Genomic DNA, 15,770 nt, shown 5'->3' on the forward strand with positions numbered 1-15,770 from the left:
CTCAGAAAGAAAAATAATTGTGATATCAAATGCATATATAGGCCAGGCATAGTGGTTTACACCTGTAGTCCCAGCACTTTGAGAGGCTGAGCTGGGTGGATTGCCTGAGGTCAGGAGTTGAAGACCAGTGAGAGTGGCCAACATGGTGAAACCCTGTCTCTACTAAAAATACAAAAATTAGCTGGGCATGCCTGCCTGTAATCCCAGCTATTCGGGAGGATGAGGCAGGATAATCAATTGAACCAGGAGGCAGAGGTTGCCGTGAGCTGAGATTGTACTACTGCACTCCAGCCTGGGCAACAGAGCGAGACTAACCCCCCAAAAAATAAATAAATTTTAAAACTGCATACTTTTTTTAATACAAGGTCTTGATCTGTCACCCAGGCTGGAGTGCAGTGGCTTGATCTTAGCTCACTGCAACCTCCTCCTGTGCTCAAGGAATCTTTCCAGCTCAGCCACCTAAGCTTCTGAGACTACAGGCATGCACCCACATGCCCAGCTAATTTTTGTGTTTTTTGTAGAGATGGGGTTTTGCTATGTTGCCCAGGCTGATCTTGAACTTGGGCTCAAGCAATCCACCTACCTCAGAATCCAAAAGTGCTGGGATTACAGGCATGAGCCGTCACGCCTGGCTCCTTCTCTCTTTTTTTTTTTCTGTGACTGGATCATGCTCTGTCACTGAGGCTGGAGTGCAGTGGTGCGATCATAGCTCAATGTAGCCTTGACCTCCTGGGCTTCAGCGATCCTCCTGCCTCAGCCTCCCGAGTAGCTGGGAGTACAGGCATTCACCACCATGCCAATATTATTTTTTTGATTTTAGTAGAGACAAGGTCTCCCTCTGTTGTCCAGGCTGGTCTTGAACTCCTGGGATCAAGCAATCCCTGTCCTTGGCCTCCCAATGTGCTGGGATTACAGGTGTGAGCCACTGCACCTGGTCCATATATTGTTTGTCTAATCAGTTTTTGGTGAACGCGAACATACATGTGATTCTGACCCCATGTGAAGGGAAGTTCTAAAGTTCTCTCTTGCTCCTTCCTGGTCAACCCATCTTCTACAGAAGCAGCCACTGGTCTAATTTCTACCACCATTCACCAATATTGCCTATTCTAGAGTTTCCTATAAATAGAATTGTGCAGTATCTATTAAGTCTGGCTTCCTTCCTTCAGTATAATGTTTCTGAGCTTTCAGGCTGTTGCACTCACACCTTTTAAAAATTTAACCTTTTTTGTTATCTGTATTAACTTACGGAATTTTAAATATAACCTTTTAGTCTTGTTACCCATTTGGAGTTCAAATTGTTCTCACATTCCACTAGTGTATTTGGGATAAAGAAAAGAAACATTGTTCTAAAACTGGCCAGTGGGAGCCTCTTATAGCTGAAGCTTACATTCTGTTCTCTTGTATCCATCAGTTTCCACCTTCTTTTGAATCCATCAGTTTTCATCCTCTTCTCTTGTATCCATCTGTTTCTGTGCATTTCCTTGCTTTTGGCATAAAGGTATGATCTAAGTTCCTCCCTTTCTTTTCTCTCTTTCTTCCTCTTCTCTCTTTTTCTTTGTTTTCTTCTTTCTTTCTCTCTTTCCTTCTTTTTTCTCTTTATTTCTTTCTTTTCTTCCTTACTTTCTGGCACAAACGTATGATCCAAGTTCCTTTCCCTCTCTCTTTCTTTCCTTTTTCCTTTCTTTTTATTTCTCCTCTCTCTCCTTCCTTCCCTTCTTTCTATCTCCCTCTCTCCCTTCTTCCTTTCCTCCTTTTCTTCTTTCTCTCTTCCTTTCTTCCTTTTTCCTTCCTTCCTTCTTTCCTTTCATCTTTCTTTCTTTCTTTCTTTCCTTTCTTTCCAGGGTCTCTCTCTCTGTTACCCAGGCTGGAGTGCAGTGGCACAATCTTGGCTCACTGCATCCTCTGCCTCCTGGGTTCAAGCGATTCTCTGGTGGTCGTGACAGGCTGCCAAGGCTACCCTCTCCAGCAGAGTGAGCCTGGACTTATCCACTCCTTGTCTCTCCCTTTTGCTCTTTGATGCCAGCAGGAGGAAGAGGAGCAGAAAAACTGTTGCTCTGTGTGTCAGGAAGCCCCTCTCTCTTGAGTGGTGGTGATGACATCAGTCCCCCAGGGGCATCTGGCGATGTCTGGAGACACAGTTGTCCCAACTATGTGTCTGTGTGTGTGTACTACTGGCCCCTGGTGCGTGGAGGCCAGGGATGCTGATACACAACCTGCAACGCACAGGGCAGCTCCCACCACAAGGAAATTATTCAGCCTCAAATATCAACATTGCAGAACAGGTAAGGGCGTGCAATGTACCTCTTGCTCTTTCCAGCAAGGTGCAAGGAGCACGGGGCGAAGCAGGTGGGTGAGGTGGGAGAAGCCTGGCACCCAGAGCCAGACCCAGTGTCTGTGGGGTGCAGGAATGTCATGAGGTGAAGAGAGGCCCAGTGGTGAGTGATGGGGAGGGGTGCACTACGGCAGGCCATCAGGGCCAGTCCCTCCACGAAGGTGACATCTGCAAGGGGCATCCAGGCAGAAGGGCCGCGAGCGGGAAGGCGCTCTAGAGGCGGCCCACGGGCGCTGTAGGGGAGGCGGTGTGTCCAGTGGACTCCCGTGGGGCGGTAGGGAAGGGAAGAACCACGGGGCTGCACGGGTTCCGAGGGGGTCTAGTGGTCTGCACTTGCCGTGGGTGGACGGTGGGACTGGGAGGACAGGAGAGGAGCCCAGAGCAAGCCCCTAAGACGCCTGAGGCGGGTCGGGCGGGAGGGAGAGGACGGCTTCCCACACGCCCATTTAGACCCGAGGAGAAGCGGATCCCCTTTGAGGGCTTGATTCTCCGCCGATCCGGCTCAGCTGTGGGTCCACGCGTCTCAAGGATCAGGGAGGAACCCAAGTGTGCGGCGGCGCTGACCGGCGGGTTCCAGACCCAGCTGGCCCGCCTGGGGACCCCGGAAACCCGGTGTCTGGAGAGACTGGAAGCCAGGGCCGGGGTCCCGCTCTCAAGGGGGCGGGGTCTCCTGAAGGGAACGCAGAGCTTGGGGTGGGCAGCCCCAGGGACCGGGTCTCTCGCGTGGCTGTGGCCACGGCCTGCCAAGGCCCCACACCGAGCGCAGGAGTGGCCCAGTGGGCGGGGCCTGTTGTGGACGCACAGAGGTCCGCAGCGCGTGGGGCGGGGACGCGGGACGGGGCCACCCAGGGAGCGGGCGCGGTGGGGAGCGCGGGTCGGGGCCTCAAGAGGAGAAGGGGTGGTGGGTCCTAGGGAGTGCCGGAACCCCTGAGGAGGAAGCGCGGGTCTTCTAGGATATGACCAATGGGGCGGACTGGGCCTAGGGCGGGAGGGGAGCCTCAGGGGTGGGGTTGGGACCTGGGGCGGGATCTCCAGAGGTGAAAGCGGAGGTCCTAGGATTGACTGGCGTCTCCTGAGGAAAGGGAAGGCTTGGAGCGCGAAGGAACGGCTTGGAGCGAGGGACTTCTGAGGAGAGAGGTCGGGTAGGGACCTCGGGGCGGGGCGGGGCCCACAGCGCATACTTAAGCGGCCCAGGCAGGTACTGGCGTCCCGCAATGGCTCTGAGGCGCTTCCTGTCCGCGCTGCGCCCCGGCATTCCCCCACTCGCCCCGCTGTCCATGGCACCGGCCGCCCGCGAGGAGTCCGCCGCGGGCCCGGGGCCGGTGCCGGGACGTGGGTCGGCCGAGGCGGTGCGGCCGCCGATGCCCGCCGTGGACTTCGGCAACACGCATGACGCGTACCGCAGCCGGCGCACCTGGGAGCTGGCGCAGCCTGCTGGAGCTGAGTTTCTGCGTCTGGCCCGCGCTGCTGGCGCGCCACGAGCAGGTGCGCGGGGTGCAGGCGGGGGCGCGGGGCGCAGTTGGGGGCGCGGGGCTTCTGCCCGTCCCGGGAGCCTTTATCCGACCTCTCAAATTTTCCTACTTGTTAAAGTCTCCCAACTAAAAGCAATGATCGTTTTAATATTTACGACATATACCGCTTGTGGGAACAGAGGCACTTGGAATTTAAAATGGAGTATCCTTCCTGTTGCCACAAGAAAAGTCTGGTGTAGGGCTCCTAGCCTGGGACCCCAGAGTCCCCTCCCCGGGACCTAACAGCTTCCCAGACACAGCCACTCTGAGCACATTGTGTTGGGGGAAAATGGGAAGCCACTCAGATGCCCAGCTTTGATCTCGCCCATAGTAACTTGAAAAAGTGTGAGGGCTTTCCGGGGGCAACAAGCAGAACACTGTTTCAGCCGCATCAGTCTAGGAGTAGTACAGATGACTGTTATTTCAAGATGACCCTGAGAAGAGTTTGCAAACTTTCATTTGTTGGCGCCGGGGGTGGGGGGTTGTATTGATTTCTCAGGTGAGACTGCAGAGATCGGGGGCTGCACCCCTGGCCACACCAGGAGGCAAGGGGCAGTGTGAGATGAGAAGCACCGAGTCACACTTGCCGATTAGGTGAGGCCTCAGCGGGTGGGAGGTGAGGGCAGAGGTCCACAAAATCAGATGCTGTTGGCCCAAATCTCACGGGGAGCATCAAGGTCAGCATAGGATTAGTGGTGACAGGAGTGTGGAGGGAGGATGGTGGAGGAAGAAGGAGCTGAACTGGACAGGTGGAGGCTTCTTGGAGGCCATTGCTGTGCTTGTGCACATAAAAATGCCTTAAGGTCAAGCTGTGACCTTGGAGAGCCCGGGTCAAGGGGACAGGAGGGTGAGAAGGGACATCCCAGGTAGAGGAACTGGCAGGGGGAGGGACAGCAACGTGGAGGCTTTGGGGAGTGCCCACATCTAAGTGACATCCAGAAAGAGCAGCCAGTGCTGGTGGTATTGCAATAGGAGGAGGAGGCATTGGGCCAGGAATGCCAGGGGAGGGAGTGGCCAGCCACAGGTCCCTGCTCAGGGGAAGGACGGGCATCCTAGCTAGCAGCCGGGTGGGGCAGACCAGTTGTACAGAAGCCACGCCCACCTTTTGGCCGGGATGGAGACAGGTCTTGGAACATGCCAGGTCAGGTTTCTCGAGGCATAGCACTGAGCTTTCTTGTCTAGGTTCAAGAGCAGTTGCTGCACTGAGAAGCCAGCAGAGCTGGTTGTGGGGTTTGGTGCCCAGGCCTCTGAGGGGAATGCCAGGTGCTGTTCCGTGACCATGGGAGGGACGTGTCAGCTCTGCTGTCCCTTGGATGCCTTCCTGAGGCAAGTGCCAGGCCTCAGGGATGGTGCTGTGGGTACCTGAAGGAGGCAGGGTATCCAGAGATAACTTCTCCCAGGCTTCCCTAGGGTCCTGTCTGTGCCCTGGGAAGCCCCTCCCTGGGGTCTGTGCTGTTGTCTTGCTAGTGGTCCCATGGGTGTCGGCAGCCTCAGCACTGGAAGAAGGCAGAGGCCAGGTCCTGGGCTTGTGAGCTGCTCACTAAAATCTGGTCCTTGGGCAGGCCAGAGGGTGGTTCTTTCCCTCACCTTCTGGGCTGTGGGAGATTCCTCCTGCTGAGCCAGCACAGGTCTGTGAGGCCCCAGGGCAGTGGGGCCGTCACACCTGCCACAGGAGTGTCAGGTTGCAGGAGCTGAGCTTTGAGCTGCTGACTTGGATGGGAACAGCATTGGGGCCTGCCCTTGCCTGAAAGCACAACTTTTTGAGGGGGGTTAGGCCCCAGTTTTCCACAACAACAACACTGAGCTTCCCCCTCCCAGAAGGGGCAGGACCCATGGTGACAGTGGTTCCCTGAGTAGGGGGAGGTAAGAGAACAGGCTCTACTGAGGAAGGAGACCCAGGCATCTAGAATCACCTCCCCCTTGACCTCCACACTGCATTTCAATAGAAGAAAAGCCTGGCTGACTGGCGCCTCCTAAATCACCTTCCTGTAAATAGCAGGCAAGGTATTGGGAAATCTCTCTGGAAGACAGTTTTTACTTAAACAAGATCAAACCCCCACCCCACTCCTCCATCCAGAGACCAGAAACCCTTTCACATGTAATTCCTAAAACTGTAAACCCAAGACCCTTTTATATGTGATTTCTAAAGTTGTAAACCCAAGACCCTTTCACTTGTAATTTCTAAGGCTGCAAACCTAAGATCCTTTCACATGTAATATCTAGAGTGTAAGCCTATACGAAGTAAGAGCTTCTCTTTGTTAGGGGACCTTAGCAGTTTGGACAAAACATAAAGCTTTGCTCCTGGACCATAATAATAAAACCCCTTCCTCTTTTAGTTCAGTGTTGGAGAGGTCTGTTTTTTACGGCCACTCCTGCTTCACTACTGGTGTTGCTCTGCACACATCCGCTTGAGTCTTTGGCAGGGGATACAAGTGTGTGTGTCAATACTCCTTAATAAACCCCCCTTTATATACACCTCTATCTTATTAGTCCTGTCCCTCTAGAGAACCCTAACACAGATATGCTTCAGCAGACAAGGAAGTAAACAGGGAAAAGAACAGTAACATTATCCAGCCCCAGCGCATTGCCAGGTGATCTGGGTTGGCCAGTTTTGCAAGCGCCTCTTAAGACCAGAAGCCAAACCAGGGTAACCTGGGCTGGTGGGCATAGGGATCAGGTGTTTCGGCAAGCTCTAGGAACCAGCAAGGGCACTTTCTCTGTCTTGGTTTTTCTGGAGGGTTTTCACCGGTCAGCTGGCTCCAACCTAATCCTCCTGCTGCCAGTTCCCATCCACACCCTCTCTCAGCACCTTTGTTCACAGATTTTTTTTTTTGAGACTGAGTCTTGCTCAGATTCACAGGTGGACGTTTTCTCCAATTTCACCTGGCCGAGCTACGTAACATGCAGTTTTGGCTCCGTGCCATCTATAACAAGTTAAGCAATGGTTAATTGGTTTGAGCTGGTCCCGTGGTTACACAATCACCAGCACGTCCTAGCCAAGACATTGTTCCCAGGCCTGGCCAGAATCCCCAGAAAGCCTGGATTGGGTCATGGACATGCTTGTTGCCCAATCTCCCCAGAGGAGTGAGGAGGCGAGGGGAATCTAGAAGCTCCGGAGTCTCAGGACTCTCCGAGTGCCAGAGCTTCTGCGGTCTGGATGTTTTCCTGGTTCTCCCCACCCCTGGTTCTCACCTGGACCTGTGTGAACTGTTTCTAGGTGCTTATACATTGCCACGACCACCATCAGATCGATGAAGTAAGAATCCCATCCACATGGCCAGAGCCTTCTTTCCAGGGTGTCAGGCGCAGGTACTCACCAGGGCAACAGCAGAGGTAGCCGGGGGGTAGGCCGAGGAAAGGAGTTAATTCATTTATTGCCAGAGACGCTGATCAATAAGACATCGACTTCTTTTTTTTTTAGAAGGAGTCTCACTCTGTCCCCCAGGCTGGAGTGCAAAGGTGTGATCTCGGCTCACTGCAACCTCTGCCTCCCTGGTTCAGGTGATTTTTCTGCTTCAGCCTCCCAAGCAGCTGGGTGGGACTACAGGTGTGCACCAGCACGCCCAGATAATTTTTGTATTTTTAGTAGGGACAAGGTTTCTCCATGTTGACCAGGCTGGTCTCGAACTCCTGACCTCAGGTGATCTTCCCGCCTCTGCCTCCCAAAGTGTTGGGATTACAAGCATGAGCCACTGCACCTGGCCCAACATGGACCTTCTTCTCATGAGGTTCACTGTCCCCATGACATCCCTGTGAGCCTTTGGATGCATTTTCTCATTGTCATCCCCTGTCACAGCTCAAAGATGAGCTCGTGCTCATAGTGTTACCAAAACACCAGGGATGCAGTCTAGGGTCTGCTGCCCCCGCACAGAAAGCCAATCACTGAGACACAAGTGTTGCCAAGGAAGAAGACTTTAATCGAGTGCTGCAACCAAGCAGATGGGAGCTCAGTCTCAAATCCATCTTCCTGATGGACTAAAACCAGGGGTTTATATAGCAGGGAAGAAATGTAACCATACATAAGAAAACAGGGGCAAGGAAGCAATCCTGGTAAATGAGGGGTCTGGTATCTGGAAGGGTGACCTTGGGTTTCAGTTCTTTGATTTTTTTTTTTTTTTTTTGAGAGGAACAAAGATCATTTCTTGAGGAAGGAACTCAGATAAAATGAATACATTTCAGGCTTTAAGACCAGAAGTGTCACCCGGGCAAGGTGGCTCACGCTTATAATCCCAGCACTTTGGGAGGCCAAGGCAGGCAGGTAACCTGAGGTCGAGTTTGAGACCATCCTGGCCAACATGGTGAGACCCCATCTTTACTAAAAATACAAAAATTAGCCAGGCATGGTGATAGGCACCTTTAATCCCAGCTACTTGGGAGGCTGAGGCAGGAAAATTGCTTGAACCTGGGAGACAGAAGTTGCTGTGAGTCGAGACAGCGCCATTGCACTCCAGCCTGGGCGACATGAGTGAGACTCCGTCTCAAAAAAAAAAAAAATGAAACTTACCCAAAGTCCCACACTTAATAACTAAGCCAGCAGGCAGCCTCACTCCAGACACCCTTCTTGTGTGTGTGTGTGTGTGTGTGTGTGTGTAAATTGTGGCATAGTTGGTGTATAGAATAGCATACAATGATGAAAAGAAAGAAATAGATATTTGGCATATATCAACATAAATGACACTTCAGGTGTAATGCTGCAACATGTGGAAGTACAGATATAAGATGATGGTGTTGATATAAAGCTTAGAAATGAGCATGAACGGGCCCGGTGTGGTGGATCACGCCTGTAATCCCAGCACTTTGGGAAGCCAAGGTGGGCAGGTCACCTGAGTTCAGGAGTTTGAGATCAGCCTAGCCAACCTGGTGAAACCCCATCTCTACTAAAAATACAAAAATTAGCTGGGTGTGGTGGTGCACACTGGTAATCCCAGCTACTCAGGAGGCTGAGGTAGGAGAGTTGCTTGAACCCTGGAGGCAGAGGTTGTGGTGAGCCAAGATCACACCACTGCAGTCCAGCTTAGACAGAGCGAAACTCGGAAAAAAAAAAAAGAAATGTGCATGAACAGTGCTATATATTGCTTAAGGACACTCACGTGATTTAGTGAGATGTGAAGAAATGTGTGGGACTAATGGCTGCCAATTCTGTTCCTCTAGTGCATAGAAGCTGTGATTAGGAAGGAAAGCTGGGCTCGGTGATGTGGTAATACATCTACTAACCTGGTGGTAGGTACAGGGGTGTGGTTAGCAATGCTGGTGCCCTACCCAGACCCCACTCCTTTTGGTTGATTTTACTTCTAATCACTCTCCAGGGTGCTGAAATTGCCCACCAGGGACGTCATCTGAGGTCACACCCTTGCTGAGCTTCTGCCCTTCTCTGTCTTCACTCCCCAACTCCCTCGCTATCTCCCCAGGGAGCACATTCTTAGTGAACCCAACCTGAGACAGTGGAGACAGCCCAGTCACCCATAAGCAGAGAGAGCAGAGCCCAGGCAAGGCAGAAAGGAAGGGGGACCCTATCGCTAGCCAAGTGTGGTTGAGGGGAAAGCCCCACTGTGTGGAGGGACAGCCACAGCCCAGAGGGGAGCTGAGGTGCCAGTTCCTCTCTGCAAAGGGCTCTCTAGGGAATCCTGCTTCCCAGGTCTGGGGCCTGCTCACAAGTGGCCACATCCCTTCCCAATACCCTAGGACCCCTCTGGAGAGAGCCATGACCCAGGTGGCACTGCACCACATGTCAAATCTCCAAATGCTATTGAGACGTGACTCCATTCCCTGCTGGCTTTTGCAGTGGCTGAGATTCCCAAGGCCTTTCAAAGAGGCCAGATCCAACAGGCTCCTTGGAAAGGGTGTGCGGCTTCTTCCCAGGATGCTGGGTGCTTGTCGCTGACCCTGGTGCTGAACAGATCTTCCTAGGGTGCTCAGAGGGTCCAGTTTGGCAGGACTATCCCCCTAGCCCCACTACAGGCAGGCTGCCAGGCTAGAAGCAGAGGACTTCTGAGTTCTGTGATTCCTGTCATTGCAGCCTCAGGAGTGAACCTCGAATTTTCCCAATGTCCTCAGGAGACCAAAGACCTGACTTTGAAGTAGCTTGGAAACATGGAGAGATGCTCCTTGGAAAGAGAGTCAGACTCTAGCAATGAATAAAAGGCACTAATTTACAAGGCTTGAGTGAAATCCCAGAAGGTCTGAGGCCCAGGCCTCAGAGAGACATTGAGGCAAGTCCATTGGTAAGAGTCAGACTAATAAGAAGGGTTTCTGCACTCTGCTTCAGGAACACCACCAGTGACTTATCCATTCACTCACTTAATCCAACAACTGTATATTGAGGGCCTATCATGTGCCGAGGTATATTCCATTGAAGAAAAGAAACAGAGGCCTCTGTCCCATGCAACTTACATCCCAGTAGGGTCGGGTTAGGTGTACAGGACTGACAGCAAACAGCGACACAAGTAAGTGAATGGCATAGCATGTCAGACGACATAAGCATTTCAGCAAAAAAGAAGGAAAAAAAAGCAGAGGAAGAGATGGAGGTAGCGTGCAATTTGAAATAGGGTAGACTTCACTGAAAGATGTAATTTAAACAAATTTATATATGTATTTTGAGACGGAGTCTCGCTGGAGTGCAGTGGCGTACTTTTGGCTCACTGTAGCCTCTGCCTCCTGGGCTCAAGTGATTCTTCTGCCCCAGCCTCCCAAGTAGTTGGGACTACAGGCACCTGCCACCATGCCCGGCTAACTTTTGTATTTTTCATAGAGACAGGGTTCCACCATGTAGGCCACGCTGGTCTTGAACTTCAAGTGATCTGCCTGTCTTGGCCTCCCAAAGTGTTGGGTGTGAGCCACTGTGCCCAGCTTAAACAAAGATTTGAAAGAGGTGAAGGAGTGAGTCCTGCAGGTATATGGGGACAGAACATTCCAGGCTGAAAGAACAGTCCATGCAAACCTCCTCAGGAGGGAGCATGTCTGCCTGGCTGGACTGAGGCATAGCAAGGAGGCCAATGTAGCTAGAGCAGAGTGAACCAGGGAGGCAGGAGACACAGGTGGGCAGAGGCAGGGCACAGAGCTCGTGCGACCTCATGGCTGCAGGAGGATCTTCTTGGACTTGTCCTCTAGGTGAGGTAGACAGCCACAGGGACGTTCTGAACACAGGAGATTCATGGTCCCCCTGCTGCTGTGCTGAGAATATACTCTAGGGGCAAGGACGGAGACAGGGGGAGCACCCAGAAGGCAGTTGTAGAAAGCTGGGGAGAAATGCTGGCTTCTGGGTATATTTGGAAAGCAGAGACATGAGCTCACCCAACAGATGGGAAGTTGGGGGTGAGAGGAAGAGGTGTCAGGGATAGCGCCCACGGTTCTGGACCTAGTAACCGTAAGGAAGGGGCTGGCAGAGAAGGAAGAGAGAGCAGGTGTAGGGGTGGGTGGGAATCAGGAATTCAGTTTTGGACTTGGGGGGTTGGAGCTGCCTATTTGGCATGGCAAGTAGGCAGCTGGACGTAGAAGGCTGGGGTTTGCAAGAGAAACTTGGGAGTGGTTGGCATATAGATGATATTTAAAGTCAGAAACGTGTACTATTTGCCAGATACATGCAGTAAGGCAGTTGATGCAAACCAAAGCCTTCTAATGTAGTTACTGTTATTATTTTCATTTTGCAGCTGTAGAAACTGACACTCAGAGAGAAGTGACTTGGAGCTCACGGTGTCACCGCCCACTGATGGGAGAGCTGAATTCAACCTGACCTACAGTCTTTGCTCCTAAGCCCTCCACTGCAAGATGACCCCCTCACTGGATCTTTCAGGGCATGTCTTAGATGAGAGGTGGATGGACTTTGGATCAAGGGAAGATAATCCATACAAGAAGGGGACAGGAGTTTGGAATCAGCAAACCAAGTCCCACAGTGAGGGGACGCACTGGCCTCAAGGAAGCTGAATGATGGGGAGCAGTGAGATGAGACTGAATAGGAAGGAGGGGCTAGATGGAGGGTACAGCTTCAAGACTGGCCTGAAAAGTTTTGACTGGATGGGGAAGGAAGCAGAGAGCGATTGATGGTTTTGGAGGAGGGGGGCATTACATGATCAGTGCAGCCCTTGTGAAAGACCCATCAGATATGGGCATTCAGGCTGATGAGGGAGGTGTCAGGAGAGACCAGAGAGGAGGAAACAGGCCCAGAAATTGTTGAGACTGTCTGGGCATGAAGGATGAGGGCTGAGCCAGTGGAGATGAGGAGGAAGCGAGGAAGCCAAGCTCCCACTGAAGACAGCACTGAGCAGAGTCTCTGCCTGATGTAATGTGGGGGATAGAGGCAACGAATGAGTCAAGGGCAAAGTTTCAGACTGGTAGGGGCAGATAGGGAGGTGGGAAACAATGCTGGCTTGAAAAGAAAAAAGGGAACTGGTGTGAGAGGGAACTCGGTTTTGCATGTCTTATACTTGGGACTAAGTGAACCATGGTGGGACAGATTTCTGCATCCCAGCAGCTTGCAGGCTAGTGTAGAGGACAGAACTGCACAGGGCTGGCCAGGCTGCAAGGCAGAGAGAGCTGAGGGGTGCCACAGAAAGATAGGCAGGAAGGGGCAGCATCCGGTGAGTGTGTCTGATTGGTTATTGGTCAGAGCTAGGGACAGAGATTAAAGAAGTGTTTATCCAGAGGTGAAAGATCTGGGGTAGATGACGCCAGGGAGGAAGGGAAGGTTGCCTGAGGGAAAAAAACAAAGTCTAGGACAGGCGCAGGCTTGCTCCTGCCACCAGCTAGCTCTGTGTCCATGAAGTAGGTTTTTTTAGTTTTTTTTTTTTTTTTTAATGGGTCTTGCTCTTTTGCCCGGGCTGGAGTGCAGTGGCACAGTCATGACTCAGGCGTGCACCACCATGATGGGCTAATTTTCATTTTATTTATTTTTGTAAAGACAGAGTCTCACTATGTTGCCCAGGTTGGTCTTAAACTCCTGGGCTCAAGCGGTCCTCCCGCCTCAGCCTCCGAAGTGCTAGGAGTACAGTGAACCCGTTGTTTCAACTACTCTGGTTAGTTCCTAATTTTCTCATCTGTAGAAAATAATAGTTCTTACCCCCTGAAGCTGCTGTGAAGACAAAGTAAACTAATAGACTAAACTGCTGAGACCCCCGACCGCCACCCCAGCCTATAGTGAGGGCTCAGAGACATTTCTGAGAAGGGGAGCTCACAAAGAGCCCAGGGAGGAACCGTGTCCCAGATCCCAGTGGCAGGAGCATCAAGAAGGGAGGTAGGTTCCCAGGGATGATAAGGAGATTCCCTGAGCCAGCTGGAGACCAGGAACTTTACAGACTTTATCTCAGTCAGTTCTCCAGGTCATACCATGAGGGAGGGTTTATCATCACACCCATTTCACAGATGGGAAAAATGAGGTTCATAAAATTGCTCTTGGTCACACAACCAGGAACAAGTAGAAGAGGGACTGGGACCCAGGGCTATAAGTAATGATTCCAGAACCTCTGTTGGTAACCACTGCCCCACACTGCCCAATGTAAGGCAATGGGAGTTTCAGGGAGTGGATGGAGGGGATTGAGAGGCTCAGAGAGAGGACCCTTCCTAGAGCATCAGAGCTGGAAGCCACATTGCTGAGGATTAATTGAATCACAAGTGGTCAGAGAGGAAATGGTAGAGGGAAGTACAGACCACACATCGGAGCGGTTTGGTCATGAATGAAAGGAGAAATGGGAGGGCAGCATTTGGAGGTGTTGAGGTCAAGGAGAGGTCTTTATGGAAGTGGAGAAACAGCATCATGTTGTCAGCAGAGGGAAAGGGGGTCACGGGATGGGAGACAGTGAAGAGCTAGAAGATGGGGGTGCAACTGAGTGAAGGAGGCCCCTCTGGGCTGAATAAAGGTTGATATCCAAGCCACAGTTGAAGCAATTTAGGTTTGGCAGAAAATGGCCATAACCACAAGGAAGATGTAAACTGGATAGAGGAGGAGTCAGGGTGCCCTTGGATAGTTTCCTCTGCTTCATCCATGGCAGAAGGATTCGGTGTGTCTCATAAACTGATGGGACATGCTGGTTTAAAAACAATTTGCTCTGGGGTGAAGGAGGCCCTGAGATAGAATGTCAGCTGGACCCATGTTGTAGTTCAGAAATCTGTAAATGACCTTCCATCTATCCATGCATCCATGCATGTATATATGCATGTCGGGGGCCAGTGAGAACGGCACGTCTTCCGGGGTCTCTTGACCTGCAAGAGAGTCCCAATACCTGGAAGAGAGAGTGCACGGAAGTAAAGAAAAGACAGAACAGCTGGAGTCTGGAGGGCTGGCCAGGCAATTCCCGATTTAGCAATGCCTAAAACCAGCAACTTTATTGTACACAGAGTTAGTATATATATCTTTTCCTACCTCATTTACAGGAACATTCTTTGCCCCACCTCATTTACATAAGCATTCTTAGTCCCATCTCAATTATCAGAACAGATGCCATTATCTTAATAAAGGGAAGAGAAAGCCATCCGGCTACAAGCTTAGGCAGCGGAAAACACACAATGGGTACAATCAAGTCATGCAGGTGGGTCTCATTATCAGGGTGAGGAAACCTATAGTTAAAATGTTAGTGATCTATGCAAGTCATCAGAGAGGCGATAGACCCATTAACTTTGCAAATAGCAGTCACAGGAACAAGCACGGGACCCATCAATAGAGGGTAAACAAAGTCATAAAACTAGCCCAGAGCAGGTACTTCAAGAAACAATGCCTAGTAAAACCACACAGCCTTCACCCAGCCTTTAGGTCAGTGGACCAGAAATAGACTTCTGCAAACTCAAACATCTATTAAATCTCTCTTTCACTGATCTCAACTGCCTCCAGGGGGTGGGAAACGTGTCCGGGCTCAAACTCCATTATGGCAGAGACACTGAGTGGTCTCGACGCTGGAGCGATCCCCACAACTTTCCTTATACATTAGTAACAGGGTGGCCTACACAAACATCCACAAATGTCACCTCTCATTCTAGGCTCTAACATATTGCAAGTGGATACAGCCAAATATTGCAAGGAATTCATGCAACACATTCAACCTTATGATTCATAGGCACAGGCCACCTTTTCTCATAATCTTCCTAAAAACTTGCATGACCTTAAACCTGAAGAACTGGTGTTCTGACTTAAAGAAATAAGAGAAAAAACTCTAGAACCTGAATGAAAAAGTTTATCTCAAATACTGCTAACAATGGACATACAAGTGAAACTCCAATATATTGATCCTTAAAGTCTCTCAATTAAAGAGACATGAATATTCTTTGAATCCCTGAAAAGATGTCCTAATCAGAAACTTCAAAGACGATTATTTTTGGACTCTTCTAGAAAAGACAGTCTTGAAAGAAACCAATTCCAATGAAGATTTTTTGATCAAGTTGACAATTGTGTTTAGCAGACAATGTACGCTTACTTGTGGAACAAGATGTAGATGACCAAACCTCCAGATTCTCATGCTTTAATCTGAATGCTTTTGTTCTTTGTCTTTTAGGTATTTTCTTCTGCTGGTGCTATGTGTGTGCACATATCAGGTTTATTGAAATATAGTTTACAATAGAAACACTTTTACATTGTTGGTGGGAGTGTAAATTAGTTCAACCATTGTGGAAGACAGTGTGGCGATTCCTCAAGGACCTAGAAATAGAAATTCCATTTGACCCAGCAATGCCATTACTGGGTATATATCCAAAGGATTATAAGTCGATCTACTATAAGGACACATGCACACGAATGTTCATTGCAGCACAGTTTACAATAGCAAAGACCTGGAACCAACCTAAATGCCCATCGATGATAGACTGGACAGGGAAAATGTGGCACATATACACCATAGAATATTATGCAGCCATCAAAAACAATGAGTTCGTGTCCTTTGCAGGGACATGGATGAACCTGGAAACCATCATTCTCAGCAAACTGACACAAGAACAGAAAATCAAACACT

At 50.6% G+C, this 15,770-nt stretch overlaps 1 long non-coding RNA gene across 1 annotated transcript; it reads left to right on the top strand.

The window, feature by feature from the left end:
- Positions 1 to 3,739: 3,739 nt before the first annotated feature.
- On the top strand, positions 3,740 to 15,294 carry LOC135277256 (uncharacterized). Its single transcript, XR_010344861.1, has 2 exons — positions 3,740 to 3,817; positions 11,490 to 15,294. It is a non-coding gene; the product is annotated as an uncharacterized LOC135277256 (long non-coding RNA).
- Positions 15,295 to 15,770: the final 476 nt, after the last annotated feature.

The sequence above is a fragment of the Aotus nancymaae genome, unplaced genomic scaffold, assembly GCF_030222135.1.
Source record: "Aotus nancymaae isolate 86718 unplaced genomic scaffold, 86718_ANA_hifiasm-v0.15.2.pri h1tg000003l, whole genome shotgun sequence".
Taxonomy (NCBI): domain Eukaryota; kingdom Metazoa; phylum Chordata; class Mammalia; order Primates; family Aotidae; genus Aotus; species Aotus nancymaae.